Raw genomic sequence first — 22,113 nt, forward strand, 5'->3', positions numbered from 1 at the left:
TTCTCAGCTTTGTTTCAGCCCTCTGATTATATTGGCCTTCTTCTTTTAGGCCTTGGACACATGGAGCTCCCTTGGCCTAGAATTGTCTTTCCCTGCTCTTTACATGGCTATCTCTTTCTCATCCTCAGTTTCAACTTAAAGGTCACCTCTTCTCTAATTATCCTATTTACTGTGGGTCCCTTCACTACTATTCTCTACTGCTACACATAGTTATTTTCCTTAATAGCACTTAACATAGTCTGGAATTATCTTTTTTTTTATATATACTTTTTAATGTTTACTTATTTTTGAGAGAGAGAGAGACAGAATGCGAGCGGGGAGGGGCAGAAAGAGAAGGAAACACAGAATCTGAAGCAGGCTCCAGGCTCTGAGCTGTCAGCACAGAGCGCAATGTGGGGCTCGAACCCACAAACTGTGAGATCATGACCTGAGCCAAAGTCAGACGCTTAACCAGTGGAGCCACCCAGGCGCCCCTCTCTGGAATTAATTTATTTACTTATTTATTATCTTAGTTATCTTAATTACTAACTTATTACTTTGGTTTTTTTTTTGTTTTTTTTTTGTATCTTCCTCATTAGAATATAAGCTTTAAGAGAACCAGGGACTCTGTGTGTCTTATTCACCAAAGTATCCCTAGGAACCAAAAAAGTCCCTGGCATAGAGTAAATACTCAGTAAATATTTTTTATGTGAATGAATTAATCAATCACATCGCCAGCTGAAAGCAAACTTGCACCCTTCCATCAAATAAAAACCATTCTAGTGAAGAAACTTGTTATCACAGGATTTTGTCAGAAGGTGTGGAATGAGTCAAGAAATAGTAAAGTAGGCCATAATTTAGTATAGGGTCGCCTTGATTTAAGATAAACCTATGCTAAGGGTGTCTGGGTAGCTCAGTTAGCTGAGCATCCAACTCTTGATTTCGGCTCAGGTCATGATACCAGGGTCATGGGATCAAGCCCAGCATCATGCTCCACACCGAGATTGGAGCCTGCTGAGGATTCTTTTTCTCTCCCTCTGCCCCTCTCCCTACTCATGTTCTCTCTCTCTTTCTCAAATAATTAAAAAAAAAAAAAAAAAAAGATTAGCCCATGTTAAAAAAATTTTTTTTTAATTTTTTTAAAAAATTAAAAAAAATTAACCCATGCTGAGGCACCAGGGTGGCTCATTTGGTTAAACATCTGACTTCAGCTCAGGTCATGATCTCATGGTTCATGGGTTCAAGCCCTACATCGGGCTCTGTGTTAACAGCTTGGTGCCTGGAGCCTGCTTCAAATTCTGTATCTCCCTCTCTCTCTCTGTGCCCCTCCCCTGCTCATGCTCTGTCTCCCTCTCTCTCAAATATTGATAATAAAACATTAAAAATTAAAGAAAAAAGATTAACTCATGCTAATATGTATATGCAACTAAGCCAATGACAGAGAGACCGATCACAGATCTCTTTTTCCTACTGTTACTTAAAATAGAGGTAAGTTTAAAAAAAAAAAAAAAAAAGAGGTAAATATGGAGGGATGCCTGGCTGGTTCAGTCGGTAGAGCATGTGACTTGATCTCGGGGTCATGAGTTCAAGCCCCTTGTTACACATAAGATGACTTTTTAAAAAATAGAGGTAAATCTGGAGAGAATGCATGTGTTGGGAAAGAAGGCAACATCTAATATCAATTGTCCTGAGTATTTATAATACAAATAAGAAAACTAATTGTCAAGATGATAAATCTGTACATCAGTTCCTGTTGTAACAGGCAATGGCATACAGATCAGAGGCTCCAGTCAGGATTTCACAGAATATGTTGAAGTTTTCCTGTAGTTATTTAAATTTGGTTTGCCAGAATGCCCAGTGAATGTCCAGCGCATTAAATAACAGCACACCTGTACTGTCCTACCTAGGACCTTTGCTGGTATTCCCTCCACTGACAGGTGGCAGTGGAGTAAAGGGTAGGTCCTCCCCAGAGAAAGCAATGATCATCTCTAGTGAAGAGCACTTGATGTGAACTGAGCCTGGTACATGCCCCATGTTTCATTGTCCACTCAGCTTCCTAAGCTTTAGCCACAGAATGGTCCTTAACTGTTTACATTTTCATCAGCACTCACATCAGATCACTAAACCTATTTTTTCTACTTCCTGACCTTATTATCTATCACCTAGGATAGTGTTTTTCAAACTTGAGCATGTATAAGGATCACCTGGAAGACCCATTAAAAGGCAGTTTCTGGGCCCTATCCAGGTTTTGATTTGGTAGGTCTAGGATAAGACTTAGGTGATCTAGAGACCACAGTTTGCAAACCACTCCTAAAGTACTACAGTAGATTCATATTTGATCTCTCTGCCAACAGTCTCTTTCCTAGTAAGTTCATGTTTCACACTTCTGCCGGGATTATTTTTGAAGTATTTACATAGCTTTCTCTCCTAAAACTATAAAATTCTCAAAGACAAACACTATGTTTTATCCATCTTTGACTCATGATGTCTAGTAATGGTATAGGCATTCAATAGCTGTTGGTTGACTGGATAAATCAAAATATTTTTTATAGCATTCTTGGTTTTTACTTTCTTTTCATTTGCTTCTTATAATAAAAAATCAAGTATAGGAGTGGTAGTAGCATGGGTCTAATAAATTGAGGATTATACTAGTCAAAGTTTTAGTATATATATTATTCTCTAAAGCAGCTACATGTAATAAAAATACAGCCTTAAAGATGACTGTCTTATATGCCATGTGGCAACATGTATCTGGTAACTATTGGTATAGAGAGTATAGCAGGCCAGTTTAAGAAAGCACATAAATCATTACGAAAGTGTAGATATTTAAGAAAGGTGGAAAACAAAGTATTGAAAAATCAAATTGACCCAGAAATGACTGAGAGCACATTTTTTACATGGAAGACAGGGGGAATATAGAATTCAGCACTGTTAGTTGCTGTAAAATATTATATCAGGTTTGCTTTAATTACACAGTAATGTCTCAAAGAACAAAGGTAAATTACATGATAACTTATGTTACTACTCCCACATTATCTTTTAATAACTATGTAATTAACTTGTCACTATATAAAGTGTGTAGTTTGATATTACTCATGTATAAAGAACATTGATAACTTAAATGAAGGAGCTGGGGTCGGGCGAGGAATGGAGGCAGTAGGAAAATCATAATATTTTAACAATCAGGAATTCAAATGATTCATTAGATCATTGACCCAGTCCTCAATAATCTGAGCCAAAACCCTGGAAAGTAACAGTGGAATCTTAGGTGAACCATGTAGCTTTCTAAGACAAAAAGCATATAATAGACTAAGTAAATTTACCAAACAGTGAAATAGATAAGTGAGGTTGGTATAAAGCATATACTTTTAAACAGTCCATTTTGTTTAGAGAGGTTCTTCTTTTTAAGTAAACGTTTATTTTTTTCATGGAAAAAACATTCTTTCACTCATATCATTTTACCAACTTCTTGAATTTATGTGTATGGCCCATGTGGTGAGAATGTGCAGAACCAGGAACTCTTCTTTCATTGATGATTGGAATGCAAAATGGCACAGCCACTTTGAAAAACCGTTTGGCAATTTCTCACAAAACACACTTTTACCATATGACCCAGTAATCATGTTCCTTGGTATTTACCCAAATAAATTGAAAACTTATGTCCATGTTACAACAGATGCACATGGATGTTGACAGCAGCCTTCATTTTAATTGACAAAACTTGGAAGCAACCAACATGTCCTTCAGTGGGTGACTAGATAAACTGTGATACATCCATGCAATGGAATATTATTCAACCACAAAAAGAAGTGAGCTATCAGGCCATGAAAAGACACAAAGGAAACTTAAACACATAGTACTTAATTAGAGAGGCCACTCTGAAAAGGCTGTATACTGTATGATTCCAACTATATGGTATTTGGGGAAAGGCAAAACTATGGACACAGTAAAAATATCAGTGGTAGTCAAGGGCTTGGGTGGGGAGTAGGGAGGGATAAGTTGGTAAAGTACAAGAGTTTTTTTAAGGCAATGAAACTATTCTGTATGATACTGTAATGGTGGAAAACAGATCATTATATATTTTTCAACTCTTAAAGAATGAATAGCACAAAAAGTGAGCCCTAATGTAAACCATGGACTTTAGTTGTTAATAATGAATCAATATTGGCTCAGCAGTTGTAACAAATGTACCACACCAGTGCAAGATATTAGTGATAGGGGAAACTGAGGGATGGTTGGGGGGGGGGGGAGGTCGGGGATGAGAGGGTATAAAGGAACTCTGTACTTTCCATTCAGTTTTTCTGTAAATTTAAAAATGCTCCAAAAAATAGAGTTTATTAATTTTTTTTAAATACCAAAGTGTTTGAAAAACTTTTATTCTACCTATCTCATTTTACCAGTGTCTTCAGTATATGTGTGAACCCTATGTTTCCCAGCTTCATCAGCGTCCTGTGGTGCTGAGTGTCTTATGGCCAGTTACCTCACAGTTTTTACCAAAAAGCTTGTTTTCATTGATACCACATAATAGCCACTCTATCCAAGTACAGTGATCCTTTCTGCTTAATTCTGTTAGGAATTTTCCCAGCAATCCCTGCTAAGGAAGCATTGGCCCTTGAATTTCCATTTCAAAAGATGCAGACTGATTTACTTGGCATATAGTTTCTATAGATGAAGACTTCATTCGAGAAAGAAAGACTGTGCTTAAGTCTACTCAGAAATTTTGTAAGATGTTCCCTCTCACATTACCTATGTTTCCCTAAGTATAAAATACAGAAAGTAGTGAAGATCTTTATGTCCTTGAGGAATCTTCTAAGAAGAGTGACCAATTTCATTGTACTTACACTGATTTACTTTGTGGAAAGCTGTATTCCCAAGTGACTACAATTATTAATGAACTCTAAAGAAATAAGTGGAAAACTGTTAGAACAAAACATCACTTAGCTGAAATTTTTGAATGAGTTAATCATAACTATCTATCTGAATAGTTAAACATCCCCATGTTATTGTTTAAAATAATATTTGTTGGCTTTTTTATTATAAAAGTAATACTTCTTATTATAAAAGTAATATTTCTTATTATAGAACATTTACGAAATGTGAAAAGCAAACAGAAAACAAAAAATCATCTTTGAAATTAGGAAATGATGATGTTGTCTTTTTAAACACACATAAAATTTGCTTTTTTATTGTTTTGAATAAAAATGTTTCTAAAGTATATTGCATGGATATGACCAAAAAGTAAAAATGAAAGGAAACACATATAGAAATTTCATAAAGTCAGGATGGGTAAAATAGCACTCTGTAATATCCTTGCAGTTCTTCTGTAAATGTAAAATTATTTCCAAATAAAATGTTTAAAAACAATTGGAACAGGATGGATTACTTAAGGCATAGTAGTGGAACAAAAATATAGCTTTTTGGGAAAATAAAGGTTAATTACTACCAATCACCATACTCAAAGAATTTCCAGATGGAATAAAGAGTTAAACGACCACAAATGAACTAAAAGAAAATATAGTCTGATGTTTATTCAATCTCATGCTGTGGAAAACCTCACTCAGCCTAAATTCAGTGGAAAATTTATTAAAGAAAGATTAATATATCTATATAACAATAAAAATAAAAGGCAAATGACAAAGTAAGGAAAAGTGTTTGCAACATATATAATAGATAAACTGGGACTGTCTCTTAAAAATCAGTAAAAGAAGTATACCAATAGAAAAGTAGATAAAAGTTGTCTTCAGTTTATAAAAAGAAATACAAATGACTAGGAGGCATATGAAAAGTGTTCAACCTCCCTAAACGAATAACTGTAAATTAAAACAAGATTCTGCCTTTTACTTTTCAAATTATCAAACAGAACTTTTTAATAGCAAGAATGCTATTGGGAATGTACATTAATGAGATCTTTTTGAAAAGAAATTTGGCAGTATGTGTATAGAGCCTGAAAAATTATTAATTACCCTTAAAGAAACTTATCCTAAGGAAATTAAAAATATGCACAATGATTAATGTCATAAGAATGTTATAAAGATATTCATTGTTGTGTTATTTATATTTAAAAAAATAGAAGCAGCCTAAATATCCAATAATGGGATTAAGTCAATTATGCTATATCCACATTTAAAAAGCATGATTTCTAGGAGTATTTAAAGATATGGCAAAATGATCCTAATAAACTTTTATTGCAGGAATAATAGGAAGTAGAAAATACAATAGTACATAAAGGATATATACATATATAATAGAAGTAATAGATACAAGGAAAAGTAAGCATTTCTCCTACCCCAATCCTCTAATTCCCCTGCCTGAGGCAGCTTTACTTGCTAGTGTTTGTAAATCCTTCCAGAAATAACCTGCACATATACAAGTTTGTGTATGTATACATATCCCAGTTTTTATCAAATGTGAATAATATATACTGTGTTTACTGTTCTGTACCATTGATTTTTCATTTTCTCATATCTTGGAGATTGTTTCTTAGCAGCATATAAAGATCTACCTCATTGTGGCTGTTTTGTATTATTCCATTCCATGGATTTAATCTCTCTCCTTTACAAATTGATGGATTTTACTGAGCATAAATCATATAACTTTTTAAAGAAGAAACATGGTAGACATTACCTTAATCAAGTGATGAAACTTAACATCACCGAGGATGGAACAAACCAACACCATGTACCCTCAGTGAAATACCCTAAGAAGGATACAGCATCATTTCTGTGATACTCCTGCCAAACTTGTTAAACCTGAATTAATCTAATCATGAGGAAACATCAGACAAACCCAAATTGAGAGATAGTGTGCAAAATAGCTTAGCTGGACTTTTCAAAAATGCCAGTTTTGAAATGTTGAATGAGAGGGGATACTTTTCTAGATTAAAAGAGACTAAAAGGAACATGACAACAAAATGGAACTATGATCCTGGATTAGATTCTGAAGCAGACAAAAAAATCTATAAAGGATATTACTGTGACAAGTGAGGATACTTTAATATAGACTGTATATTAGATACAGTATAGTATTAATATTAAATTGGTCATTTTTATTACAAACAATGCTGTAATGGATGTCCTTGTACTTACGCTTTTGTACACATATATGCATATATATAGCTTAGAGGCCACTTCGAATTTTTAGAAGTAGAATTGCTGAGCTTGAAGGCTTTGTACACTTAAAGTTGTCGTTTGTTTATTTGTTTGTTTCTTTAAGTTTGTTTTATTTAAGTAATCTCTACACCCAACATGGGGCTCAAATTCATGACCCCAAGATCAAAGGTTGCATGCTCTTTCAACTGAAGCCAGCCAAGGCACCCCTGTGCACTTGTAGTTTTGATAGACACTGCCTAAGTGCCCTTCAAAAAGAGTGCTCATTTACACTCCAGTATATAATTATGTTCACTCTCTTTGATAATACAATGTATTAACTATTTTTATCTTTACTAACCTCTTAAGTGAAAAATGGTATCACATTGTCTAGATAACATATTTTTAGTGAAAAAAGGCTACATGACAATATCTAATAGTATGATATCAAGATACATATGTATGTATATATACACTATATATACACACAGGGACACATATATATGCATACATGTGTATACGTATGTTTATACATCTTGGCAGATATACAGAGAAATGTTAAATGTTGTTATTTACTAATTTTTTTAAGTTTTGAAGTGGCACATTTTATAAAGTAATAGATAAAATGTATAATCAAATACAAATAATAATAATATGAAGAGGCCTCTACCTACAACCCAGTTGAGAAAGAGAACATTTACTAATACCTTTGCCTCTTTACTGCTAATATCTTTAAAGCCCCTGTATACCTCACCCCAATTTGGTTCCCCTGCACCAGAAATAACTATTTCCTAATTGTTTTCTTTTATTAAATTTATGATATATTAATATATTCCTAAACAATGTGAGAATTTACCTATGTTCGCATACATACTTTATTGAATTCCATCATAGGAATATGCTATGATGAATTCAGTTTGTGGTTAATGGACACTTTAGTTGTTTCTAGCTTTTAGCTATTATTACCAATGCAGCTATGAATACTCTGATACATGTGTCCTACCTAACGCAAGAGTTTCTCTAGGATGTATACGTAGTTGTGAAAATGCTTGGTCACCTTTACTAGGTAATGCCAAATCATTTACCCAACTCACTCCTCCCAATTTTAACTCCTATCAGCTCTGTACAAAGATTACAAGGCATCATCATCAAGTGGTATAGTCAAACTTTTAAGTTTTTGCTAATCCAGTGGATGTATAGTAGAATCTTTTTGTTGTTTTAATTTGCATTTTCCCTCATTACTAATAAGGTTGAGCATCTTATGTTTCCTCTAGAAAAGCTTAAAGTTTATTTATTGAGAGAGAGAGAGACAGAAAACATGAGAGGAACATACAGAGAGGGAGGGAGAGAGAGAGAGAGAGAGAGAGAGAATCCCAAACAGGCTCCAGACTGTCAGCGCAGAGCATGATGCAGGGCTTGAATTCACGAACCATGAGATCATGACCTGAGCCAGAATCCACAGTGCTTAGCTGGCTAAGCCATGCAGGCACCCCTTTCATACAGATTTTAGAATCAACTTGTCAGTTCCTCAAAACCTTGTTGAGACTGTGAATTTACATTAATCAGCAGCGCCTGTGTGGCTCAGTGGATTTAACGTCCTACTTCGACTCAAGTCATGGTCTCGGGTTCATGAATTCTAACCCCACGTTGGGCTCAGTGCTGACAGCTCAGAGCCTGGAGTCTGCTTCATGAATTCTATGTCTCCTTCTCTCTCTTCCCTTTCCCCACTCATATTCTGTCTCTCCCCCTCTCTCTCAAAAATAAATAAAACATTAAAAAAAAAACAAAAAATTGAATTTGCATTGATCAATCTTCTAATCCAAGAACCTGGCATATCTCTCTATTTATTTAGGTCATTATAATGTTTTTTGATAAGGGCTTATAATTTTCTTCATTTGAGACTGGCATAATTTGTGTTGCTTTTGTATCTTTTTTCAAATTTCTTTTGTCTTTGTGTTACCGACATATTTTTCTCATAGCCAGCAATCTTCCCAAAGTCTCTTAAGTCCAATAATTTATAGACTATTTGGGGTTTTCTATATACAATATTCTTAACTGAAAATAATGACAAGTTTATTTTGATTTTTACACTTTTTAATTTTTTTTCTTAGTCTTATTACTCTTGTTAGGCTCTCCATGCTATATTAAATAGCATTGATTATTCTTTATAATGGGACTATGTGTGTGTTTTATTTACTTCTTAATTTTGCTGGGGTTTTTTTTCTACTTTTTCTACTCTGTTGGTTATTACTTTTACAATCAGGAAAAAAAATATTTTTCCTTGCTTTATTAAACTAAATAGGCTCGTAGTGAAGTCATGAGGGGTGGTCATTGTACATGTAATATGCATGACCATGGCAGCTGCTATTGCTTGAAGTCTTGTGCCTGAGATAATTCTCTGTTTCACATTGTTAGTGAATTACATGGCTTAAAAACTACTTCAAACACATATACATTTGTATATATTGTCAGGTAAACAAAGTACTGTCTAAATGTATAAGAATTTAAACTTAGCATAAAATGTGATTTTATGTGATTTTTAGAATAAGAAAATTATATATATTCTACAAATGCTTTAAAATGTTTTACTCTCGGGGCATCTGCGTGACTCATTCAGTTGAGTGTCTTACTCTTGATTTCGACTCAAGTCATGATCTCACCGTTCATGAGATCAAGCCCTGCATCAGGCTCTATGCTTTCAGCACAGAGCCTGCTTGGGATTCTCTCTCTCCTTCTTTCTCTGCCCCTCACATCACCCCCCTCTCAAAATAAATAAACTTAAAAGAAAATGTTTTACTCTCCAGGGTGCCTTGGTGTCTCAGTCAATTAAGTATTCGACTCTTGATTTTGGCTCATGTCATGATCTCAAGGTTTGTGGGTTCAAGCCCCCATGTCAGGCTCAGTGATGACAATGCAGAGCCTGCGTGGGATTTCTCTCTCTCTCCCCCTCTGTCTCTGCCTTTCTACCATTCACATGTGCATGCTCTCTCTTTCTCTCTCTCTCAAGATAATTAAACTTTTTTTTTTAATGTTTATTTATTATTGAAAGAGAGTGAGCAGGGGAGGGGCAGAGAGAGAGGGAGACACAGAATCTGAAGCAGGTTCCAGGCTCTAAGCTGTCAGCACAGAGCCCGACGCAGGGCTCGAACTCACAAACCACGAGATCATGACCTGAGCCAAAGTCGGACGCTTAATCGACTGAGCCACCCAGGCGCCCCAAGATAATTAAACTTTAAAAACATGTTTTACTCTCCATACACATATTGTGGTCTACTATATATTAAAAGTCTTTGGGGACTGTGCAAGAAGTAAAGAGATAATCACTGATATGTACTTACGCAGTATCATTGGAGAAGCAATTTGAGAATAATATAAGATGCTAACACTTGTAAAAGATGAATTATTAAAAGTTCATTTTTCCATCATTGTCAGAAAAGGTGCATGATAAGATTTTATTCTTTTTGTATTTATTGAGACTTGTTTTGTGCCCAAACATGTGATCTGTCCTGGAGAATGTTTCATGTGCACTTGAAAAGAATGTGTATTCTGGTGTTTTTGGATGAAATATTCTGTATATACATTAGGTCCATCTGGTCCAATGTGCCATTCAAAGCCACTGTTTCCTTGTTGGTTTTTGTCTGGATCTATCCACTGATGTAAGTAGAGTGTTAACGTCTCCTACTGTTATTGTATTATTGTCACTTTCTTCCTTTGCATCTGTTTTTTTTCCCCCCTCTTTGTGTCTGTTAATAGTTGCTTTATGTACAGATGCTTCCATGTTGGGTGCATAGGTATTTACAGTTGTTATATTTTATTCTTGGATTGTTTCCTTTATCATTATGTAGTGTCCTCCTCTGTCTCTTGTTACTGTCTTTGTTTTAAAGTCTATTTTGTCCAATATAAGCATTGCTACCCTGGCTTTTTTTTTTTTTTTTTTTGCTTCCATTTGCATGGTAATTGTTTTTCCATCCTTTCCCTTCCAATCTGCATGTGTTTTTAGGTTTGAAGTGAATCTCTTATAGGCAGCATATAGATGGGTCTTGTTTATTTATCCATTCAGTCACCCTATGCCTTTTGACTGGAGCCTTTAGTCCCTTTACATTTAAAGTAATTATTGGTAAGTATGTACTTATTGCATTTTGATACTTGTTTTCTGATTGTTTTTTGTAGTTCTTCTCTATTCTCTTCTTCTTCTCTTGCTCTCTTCCCTTATAGTTTGATGCCTTTTTTTTTTAGTATTATGTTTGGATTCCTTTCTGTTTATTTATCTTTTCTTTATTAAACATAAGAAAAAATCCATAAAGAGCACAAATACATACAGGCTAAATAACATGCTACTAAACAGTGAATGGGTCAACCAGGAAATCAAAGAGGAAATGAAAAAATACATGGAGACAAATGAAAACAAAACCACAATTGTCCAAAATCTTTGGGATGCAGCAAAATCTGTTCTAAGAGGGAAGATTATAACAATACAGGTCTACCTCAAGGACTGAGAAAAATCTCAAGTAAACAACCTAACCTTACACCTAAAGAAACTAGAAAAGAAAGAACAAATAAAGCCCAAAACCAGTAGAAGGAAGGAAATAATAAAGATTAGAGCAGAAATAAGTGAAATAGAGACTTAAAAAACAATAGAACAGATCAATGAAATCAGAAGCTCCATCTTTGAAAAGATCAACAAAATTCATAAGCTTTTAGTTAAACTCATCAAGAAGAAAAGAGAGGGGACTCAAATAAATAAGACCAGAAATGAAGGAGAAACAAAGCCAGCACCACAGAAATACAAAGGATTTTAAAAGAATATTATAAAGAATTATATGCCAGCTGGACAACCTAGAAGAAATGGATAAATTCCTAGAAACATATAAACTTCCCAAACTGAATCAGGAAGAAATAGAAATTTTGAACAGAGTGATTACTAGCAATGAAATTAAATCAGTAATCAATCAACAGGGACTTCTGGGTGGCTCAGTCAGCTAAGCGTCCAACTTCAGCTCAGGTCATGATGTCACAATTCGTGGGTTCAAGCCCCACATCGGGCTCTGTGCTGACACCTCCGAGCCTAGAGCCTGCTTCGGATTCGGTGTCTCCCTCTTTTTTCCTCCCCCACTTATGCTCTGTCTCTATCTCTTAAAAATAAATAAACGTTAAAAAAATTTTTTTCTTAAACAAAAACAAAAAAAAACCACTTTAATTCTTCCAAGTTCATAAAGTCTGTGTGGTACAGCTTTCTTATTTGATGACAACCAGAAAAAGCTAAGTCATTCTTTTTGTTGTGAATGAACAATATTGTTCAACATTGTTGAACATTGTTCAACATTGAATATTGTTCAACATTGAACACAATTCAACATTATTGTTGAATGAACAATAATGGAGTCTACTGGGCTTTTAGTTTTACCCACCATGACAACTATTGGTGAAGGAACTATGTATGAAAAAGAAAAAATTGATTTACAGACTTTGTTCATTTCTTTCTAAAATATCCCTAGCTCTTAAGTCTCTTGATTAAAGCTTTCTTACCTACTGACAATATTTATCACTTTTCTGTAAAGACACTGAGAAAATTCTAGGTATTATATCTCTTCTACAGTAACTACATGAAATGGACAAATTAAGGTAGGAAATTATACTGCCTTTTGCCCATACCAGCCATCCCACCTCTATGTGCTTTGACGAAACTAGCTTAGCGCCTCCTCTCTGCATAGTTTAAACCCATGTTGTGGGTCTCCTCTCAGACACTACATTCATTTATGCTAAAATGGATTGTTCTCCTTAACATCAGGAAAAGAAAAATCCAAATGAAAGTAACCAGAAGGTAATAAGCGTTATTAATTGCTAATGGACAGAGGTTTATTCTGATAGCTCTGGATCTGTGATTGTTGCGAGATTCAGAGCCAGCCAACACTAGCCCTAGGAACCAAATTCATTGTCAGTGAGAAACCTTTACCTACCATATGCCTCAACAGCTGGAGACCTAAGGTCCACGAAATAACCCAAATTTCAGAAAAGTCCAGAGGTCATGGGATAAGCCTTCTAATCCATAAAAGGATTAGAAAGGAGTTATACAGATCCCAGAGAGAAGGAACCAAAGTAGAAAGGCAAGAACAACTGGCTCAGCATATGAGTTCCTGGTTGGAAATCTATGTTGATATTTCTTATTCTTCAGTGTTATACCTCCTGTTTCTGTTCTCTTGACTATGTTGGAAGGCATATATACAGAGCCTTACCCTTCATTATCAAGATAATGTACTGATAAGGACCATAAGAACCAGAAAAAGGCACCAGGAAAAAGGGCTCCTAGGGGACTTTTCATGTGGAGCATACATGCCAACTCAGCTACTTAAGATTTTCTTGTTGAATTCCTGATAGGCCCAAAGTCTTTACTAAAAGAGAGGAAACTTCTTTTTTGATATATATCTGCAAGCCATATTTATCTGCTATAGTGTGTGCCAACCACACTCTATAATTCACCACATTCAGTGAAAAAGATATGAATAAGCATTTTAGTTTCCTTGCTGACACAGTATTTGTATATATTAATAGCATACTGTTATTGTTGATATTTTTCCCTGCCTAAGAAAATACTTTATTAGAATAATATCCCCAAAATGTAAATAACTTTTAAAAGTAGCAGAAGACCAAAAATCCTTTAGAAGAATAGGAAAACAACAAACAATTCAGAGAAAGGGATTTGTTCTTTAGACATGTAAAGAGATGTTCAGGCATGCTTGGGTGGCTCAGTCACTTAAGCATCCAACTCTTGGTTGCGGCTCAGGTTATGATCTCACGATTTGTGAGTTTGAGCCCCATGTCGGGCTGTGTGCTGATGACACAGAGTCTGTTTGGGATTCTTTCTCTGCCCCTCCCCACTTGTGTGCACGAGCTCACTCTCAAAATAAATATTTTTAGATAAGTAAGTAAATGAATAAGTAAATAAATGGATGTTCAGCCTCACTCATAATAAGGGAAATGCAAATTAAAATTACACTGAGATATCATTTCTAACCCACTGGCAAAAATTCAAAAGCTTGACAGCACACTCTGTTGGTGAGGTTGTGGGGAAACAAGCACTCTTAAACATTGCTAGTGGAAATATAAAATGGAGGATTTGGCTGTATCTAACAAAACTGCTTCCATATTTACTCTTCTACCCAGAAATTCTACTTCTAGAAATTTATCCTGAAGATACACCCCCCTACACCAACACAAAAATATCTACACAAAAAAATACTGTGGCATTCTTTGTCATTGCAAAGCATTGGAAAGTATATAAACATCCAGGTGATCAAAATTAACATCATGACTAGCAACTGGACATAATGTGCTTCAAAATATAATACCCTGAGAAGGACACAACATAATTTTGTAATATTCTGACCAGAAATGAATATTCTAAATTAAATCATGAGGAAATATCAGATAAACCCCAAATGAGAATATATGCTTCAAAAATGTCCCTGTCTCAAAAGTCAAAGAAAGACTGAGGAAATGTTTGAGATTAAAGAAGACTATGGGGCGCCTGGGTGGTGCAGTCGGTTAAGCGTCCGACTTCAGCCAGGTCACGATCTCGCGGTCTGTGAGTTCGAGCCCCGCGTCAGGCTCTGGGCTGATGGCTCAGAGCCTGGAGCCTGTTTCCGATTCTGTGTCTCCCTCTCTCTCTGCCCCTCCCCTATTCATGCTCTGTCTCTCTCTGTCCCAAAAATAAAAAAATAAATAAATAAATGTTGAAAAAAATAATAATAAAGAAGACTAAAAGCACAAGAAACCCTATACTAGATTATATTCTGGAAGGAAATACAGTGCTATGAAGAACATTATTGGGGGGCACCTGGCTGACTTAAGCAGTAGAGTATGCTGCTCTTAATTTCAAGATTGTGAGTTCAATCCCCACCGTGAGTGTAGAGATTACTTAAGAATAAAAAAAAATCTTTAAAAAAGAATATTATTGAGTCTTTGACAAAACTGGAATATGGAGAGTAAGATTAGATAACAGTATTCTAACTGTGTTACTGAAGTTGATAACCGTAGTTGTATATGTGAATAGCCATATTCTCAGGAAGAAACACTGATGTATTTAAAGGTAAAGAGCCATGATAAATGCAACTTGCTCTCGAATGGAGAAAGTTTATATAGGAAAAATCTATATAAAGAGAGGGTATATATCCATAAAGGAGCAAAATGTTAACACTAAGTGCATCTGGGTAAAGGATATATAGGTGCTATTCACATTATTTTTATTCTTGCAACTTTTCTGTGAATTTGAAATTATTTCCAAATAAAGGTTTTTATTCAGAATATACTTTAGGTTAGGTAATAATTAAAAATTCTAACTTAGAGGGGCGCCTGGGTGGCTTAGTCAGTTGAGCATCTGACTTTGGCTCAAGTCATGATCTCACGGTTGGTGGGTTCGAGCCCTGCATCAGGCTCTGTGCTGACCACTCAGAGCCTGGAGCCTGCTTCAGATTCTGTGTCTCCTTCTCTCTCTGCCCCTCCCCTGCTCACTCTCTGTCTCACTCTGTCTCTCGAAAATAAATAAATGCAAAAAAAATAATAAATTCTAACTTAGGGGCGCCTGGGTGGCTCAGTTGATTGGGCATCCAACTTTGGCTCAGGTAACGATGTTGTGGTTTGTGAGTTCGAGCCCCGCGTCAGGCTCTGTGCTGACAGCTCAGAGCCTGGAGCCTGCTTTGGATTCTGTGTCTTCCCCCCCCCCCACCCCCGTCCCTCCCATGCTCATGCTCTGTCTCTCTCTGTCTCTCAATAATAAATAAACGTTAAAAAAATTTTTTTTTAATTCTAACTTAAAAAATTATATTCAGTGGAAATGCAAACTGGTGCAGCCACTCTGGAAAACAGTATGGAAGTTCCTCAAAAAACTAAGACTAGAACTACCCTACAACCCAGCAATTGCACTACTAGGCATTTATCCAAGGGATACAGGTGTACTGTTTCAAACATGCACCCCAATGTTTATAGCAGCACTATCCACAATAGCCAAAGTATGGAAAGAGCCCAAATGTCCATCGATGGATGAATAGATAAAGAAGTTGGGATATATATATATATATATACAATGGAGTATTACTCGGCAATCAAAAAGAATGAAATCTTGCCATTTGCAACAACATGGATGGAAGTAGAGGGTATTATGCTAAGTGAAATTAGTCAGAGAAAGACAAATATCATATGACTTCACTCAAATGAGGACTTTAAGAGACAAAACAGATGAACATAAGGGAAGCAAAAATAATATAAAAACAGGGAGGGGGCAAAACATAATAGTCTCTTGAATATGGAGAACAAACTGAGCGTTACTGGAGGGAGTGTGGGAGGGGGATGGGCTGAATGGGTAAGGGGCATTAAGGAATCTACTCCTGAAATCATTGTTGCACTATATACTAACTAACTTGGATGTAAACTAAAAAATAAAATAAAATAAAAATTAAAAATTAAAAAAAATAAAAAATGGAACTACACTATGACCCAGCAATTGCACTGCTAGGTATTTATCCAAAAGACACAAAAATGCTAATTCAAAGGAGCACATGCACCTTTATGTTTATAGCAGCAGCACTATCGACAATAGCCAAAGTATGAAAGAGGCCAAATGTCCATCGACTCCTGAATGGAAAAAGAAGATGTGGTATATATATTCTGTGGAATGTTACTCAGCCATGAAAAAGAAATGGAGTCTTGCCATTTGCAACAATGTTGTTGTAACTAGAGTGTATTATGCTAAGCAAAATAAGTCAGAGAAAGACAAATACATGATTTCACTCATATGTGGAATTTAAGCTACAAAACATGGGGCACTTGAGTGGCTCAGTTGGTTAAGCGTCCAACTTCAGCTCAGGTCATGATCTTGCAGTTCACGAGTTCAAGCCCCAAGTCAGGCTATGCACTGATAGCTCAGAGCCTGGAGCCTGCTTCAACTTCTGTGTCTCCCTCTCTCTCTCTCTCTCTCTGCCCCTCCCCCACTCGCACTCTGTCTCTCTCTCTCTCTCTCTCTCTCTCTCTCACTCAAAAATAAATAAACATTAAAAAAATTTAAGATACATGGGAATGCAAGCTGGTGCAGCTACTCTGGAAAACAGTATTGAGGTTCCTCAAAAAACTAAAAATAGGGGCGCCTGCGTGGCTCAGTCCGTTCAGGTCATGATCTCACGGTCCGTGAGTTCAAGCCCCATGTCGGGCTCTGTGCTGACAGCTCAGAGCCTGGAGCCTGCTTCGGATTCTGTGTCTCCCTCTCTCTCTGACCCTCCCCTGTTCATGCTCTGTCTCTCTCTGTCTCAAAAATAAATAAACGTTAAAAAATTGTTTAAAAAAACTAAAAATAGAACTACCCTACGACCCAGCAATTGCACTATGAGGCATTTATCCAAGGGATACAGGTATGCTGTGTCAAAGGGGCACATGCACCCCAATGTTTATAGCAGCACTATCCACAATAGCCAAAGTATGGAAAGAGCCCAAATGTCCATCGATGGATGAATAGATAAAGAAGTTGTGGTATATATATATATATATATACAATGGAGTATTACTTGTCAGTCAAAAAGAATGAAATCTTGCCATTTGCAACAACATGGATGGAAGTAGAGGGTATTATGCTAAGTGAAATTAGTCAGAGAAAGACAAATATCATATGACTTCACTCATATGAGGACTTTAAGAGACAAAACAGATGAACATAAGGGAAGGGAAACAAAAATAATATAAAAACAGGGAGGGGGCAAAACATAATAGTCTCTTGAATATGGAGAACAAACTGAGGGTTAATGGAGGGGGTGTGGGAGGGGGGATGGGCTAAATGGGTAAGGGGCATTAAGAAATCTACTCCTGAAATCACTGTTGCACTATATGCTAACTAATTTGGATGTAAATTTTTTTTAAAAATTAAATTAAAATTTTTTTTAAAAAGAAAAAAAAGCAAAAAAAAATTTAAGTTACAAAACAGAGGGACATAAGGCAAGGGAAGCAAAAATAAAGTAAAAACAGAGGAAGACAAACCATAAGAGACTTCTAAATACAAAGAACAAACAGGTTACTGGTGGGGTGTTGGGGGCAGAAAGGCTAACGGGGTGAGGGGCAATAAGGAGGACACTGGTTGGGATGAGCACTGGGTGTTATAAGTAAGTGCTAAATCACCAAATTCTATTTCTAAAAAAATAACTATATTTTGATTTAAAAAAATTATATTGAGAAACATTACAGTAAGTCAAATAAGCCAGACACAAAAGAACAAATATTGTGTGATCCTATTCATATGAGGTACCTAAAATAGGCAAATTCATAGAGACAGACAGTAGGGGAGCAGTTGCCAGAGGCCAGAAGTAGAGAATTATTGTTTAAAGAATATAGAGTTTCTGGTGAAGTGATAAAAAAGTTCTGAAAATCGATAGAAGTGATAGTTACACAACATTGCAAAATAATCTTAATGCCATGAATTGCACACTTAAAAATAGTTAAAATGTTAAATTTTAGGTTATGTATGTTGTACACAATAAAAAACTATCTTAGAATATTTATCCATGTGATAAAATGATTCCCTATGATTCATAAAACTGAAGTTCTCTTTATTTAAACCATTTTACATAACTTTTAAGATTCACACACACACAAAAAGATTCACATCAGCTACTTTATGAAGGGTCCACTTATAATTGATTATATAACATCTGTAGTTCACCTCAGTTGGTTTTTCTAAATAGATTATTGAAAACTGTTATTCACCCAGGGCAAAGGTCTTAGCTTTTTTCTGCATCCCGGCTTTCCACTTGTCAAAGCAAATGTCTCTTCAGAGTACTTCACTTCAGTCATCAACTAGCTATTCTCTTAGAAGGAGGATGCTGGTGCTTATGCTTTACAAAAATATTTCATAAACATAAGCTTTCCTTTTTCTCACAAAGATCATACCAGAAGGAATGAGGAAAACAGATGTTGCTTATAAGGCTTCTAATAGACGTGTTTCCATTGTAAGCTGATCTGACTCTGAATTTGGCGTCTGCTCCATTCACTGTGTGGGCTGAGCATTTTAGCCTCGCAGCTTGGCGGAAAGTTAATATTGACCTTTGACTGTTACCTGAAAACTCAATGATAAAATGTTCTTACTAAACCTCTTGAGGGAGTGACTTCACATTCTAAGCAAATGTCTTCAAAATATATCACTCCATTAACCAAATTAATTTTATTATTTGGTTGGGAATACTTATTTTACTAGATACAGAGCGTTCCCCACATCTAACAGGAAAAAAGCTTGTGTGGTCAGAAAGGTAGAGAAGAAAGGACGTAAATCTCTTATAATGCTCTCTACAGGTCTTTATACCACAGCTTCTCAATTAATCTTCACCCCCACCAGGCTGCCAGGGCCTAAGGAACAGCCTGGAAGTCTGGCTACAGAACAGTTTCTCATTATCATCCATTCTTCTGAGTATTTGAGTCTGCTACAACAGTTCAGGTTTCCTCTGGAGGGAAAGTAGCCCCAGATTCTTCTGTTCTTGACCTATCTTATTTGTAACTACAACACTTTCTCTTTTTTTTTTCATCTTTTATAGTTTTATTGTACTATGGTATACAGTAAACTGCACATATTTAAAGTGTACATTTTTGCAAATGTTAACAGAGGCATACACCCATGAAACCATCACTATAGACATATCCACTACCCCCATGCTGTTTTGTAATCCTGCCTTCCTGCTTCTTCTCATCCACATCTGGATCATTTCCAGTTTGGGGAGATTACAAACAAAGCTTTTGTGAACATTCACTACACATCTTTAGTGTGAATATATGCTTTCACTGATCTTGGGTTAAATACTTAGAAATAAAATGACTAGGTCAAAAGGTAAATGTTTGTTTAACTTTTTAAGACACTGACAAATGGTTTTCAAAGTGGTCTTACAATTTTATGTTCCCACCATCAGTATATGAGGATTCCAGTTCACCCACACCATTGATAACACTTGTTATGGTCAGTCTTTAATTTTAGCCATTCTAGCAGGTTGGTAGTAATATATTATTTGACATTTGTTCATCTTCTTTGCTAAAATGTTAGTTCAACACTTTTGCTCATTCTTTATTGTGTTGTTTCTTGTTATTGAAGTGTGAAGTGTTCAATTTGACAAAGCCCAGTTATGTTTTCCTTTATAAAATTTTGTACTTTTTATGTCTTACTTAAGAGATTTTTGGCAAATTCCAAATCACTAAGATTTTCTATGTTTTCCTCTCAGAATTTAATGGTTTTACCTCTTACATTTAGATCTGTGACCCATTTCAAATTAATTTTTGTAGATGATGTTAAGTAAGGGTTGAAGTGGTTTGTTTGTTTGTTTGTTTGTTTGTTTGTTTGTTTTTCAAATATGCCATCCAGCTGTTCTAAGAACATTTGTTTAAAAGATTATCTTTTCGGGGCGCCTGGGTGGCTCAGTCGGTTGAGTGTCCCTTCTTCGGTTCAGGTCATGATCTTGTGGTCCAGAGTTCGAGCTCCACATCAGGCTCTGTGCTGACAGCTTGGAGCCTAGAGTCTGCTTCAGCTTCTGTGTCTCCCTTCTCTCTTTGCACCTCCCCCACTCATGCTCTCAATCTCTCTCTCTCTCTCTCTCTCTCTCTCTCTCTCTGTGTGTGTCAAAAATAAATAAATATTTTTTAAAATGTTTAAAAAAATGTTTAAAAAAGATTATCTTTTCTCCACTGGATTGTTTTGATAGTTTCATCAAAAATCAGTTGATGATATAGAAGTAGGTTTATTTCTGGACTCTGTGCAGGTGCATTGATCTGTTTGTTTATCCTTATGCCAATAGCATAGTGTCTTGATTATTTTAGTTCTGTGATAAGTTGTAACTAAAGGAATCTTGTTTTTCAAAGGTGTATTTTGACTAATCTTAGTCCTTTGCATTTCCACATAAATATTGGAATCAGCTAACAGTTTCTATAAGAAAGGCCTGCTGGAGGGGCGCCTGGGTGGCCCAGTCATGTAAGCACCTGACACTTGATTTCAGCTCAGGTCATGGTCTCACAGTTCCTGAGATCAAGCCCCACGTTGGGTTCTGTGCTGACAGCATGGAGTCTGCTTAGGATTCTCTCCCTCTATCTCTGCCCTCCCCTGCTCACATCCACATGCTCTCTCTCTCTCAAAATAAGTAAACTTAACAAAAAAACTTAAAAAAAAAAATGAAAGATAGGTCTGCTAGAATTTTTATTGGTATTACATTAAATCCATAGAAAAATTTCTTAGAGCTGTTAACAATATTGAATCTTCTGATCTACAGACACTTTATATCTCTCCATTTATGTAGGCTTCTTTCCTTTTTCTTGGCATTGTTTTGTCATTTACAGTGTGCAGGTCTTACACTTTTATCAGGTATTACACATATTTGATAGTATGTTAAAAGTGATTTTTAATATCAATTTCTAATTGTTCATTGCTGGTATATCTTGCTATATATACACACACAGTATGGTGTGTATATAGTATGGAAATTCAGTTGATTTTTGTATAGTGATCTTGTACCCTGCAGCCTTACTAAACTCACTTAGTAGTTCCAGTAATTTTTTTCTAGATTCTATAAGATATTCTACAAAGGCCAAGAATTTCTCAATCTCAGCATTATAGACGCAGTAAGATATTTAACAGCATCCCTCTTTCTACTTATTAGATACCAGCAGCACCCTCTACCCTAGCTGTGACAACCAGAAATTGCCAGACCTTACCAAATGTCCTCTGGTGGGGGGCAAAATTACCCACTATTGAGAACCATAGACATAGACAAACATGCCATCTGTAAACAAAGACAACTTCCCTTCTTTTTCCATCTTAATGCCTTTTTTTTTTTTTAAATATGGAACACTTCACGAATTTGCTTGTTGTCCTTGTTCAGAGGCTATGCTAAGCTTCTCTGTATCATTGCAGTTTTAGTATATGTGCTGCCAAAGCAAGCACTTGATACCTTTTATTTATTTCTTTTTTTTCTAAAATGTCTGTTTAGGGACACCTGGGTGGCTCAGTCGGTTGAGCGTCCAACTTTGGCTCAGGTCATGATCTCGC

The 22,113-nt window shown here is 35.8% G+C and overlaps 1 protein-coding gene and 1 non-coding gene across 8 annotated transcripts in view; one reads left to right on the top strand and one right to left on the bottom strand.

The window, feature by feature from the left end:
- The window catches only part of ADK (adenosine kinase), a 528,728-nt gene that overhangs the window by 502,916 nt on the left and 3,699 nt on the right, over nucleotides 1-22,113 (top strand). The window lies entirely within an intron of this gene.
- On the bottom strand, nucleotides 21,902-22,008 carry LOC113600426 (U6 spliceosomal RNA). Its single transcript, XR_003421420.1, has one exon. It is a non-coding gene; the product is annotated as a U6 spliceosomal RNA (small nuclear RNA).

This window comes from Acinonyx jubatus, chromosome D2 (assembly GCF_027475565.1).
Source record: "Acinonyx jubatus isolate Ajub_Pintada_27869175 chromosome D2, VMU_Ajub_asm_v1.0, whole genome shotgun sequence".
Lineage (NCBI taxonomy): Eukaryota > Metazoa > Chordata > Mammalia > Carnivora > Felidae > Acinonyx > Acinonyx jubatus.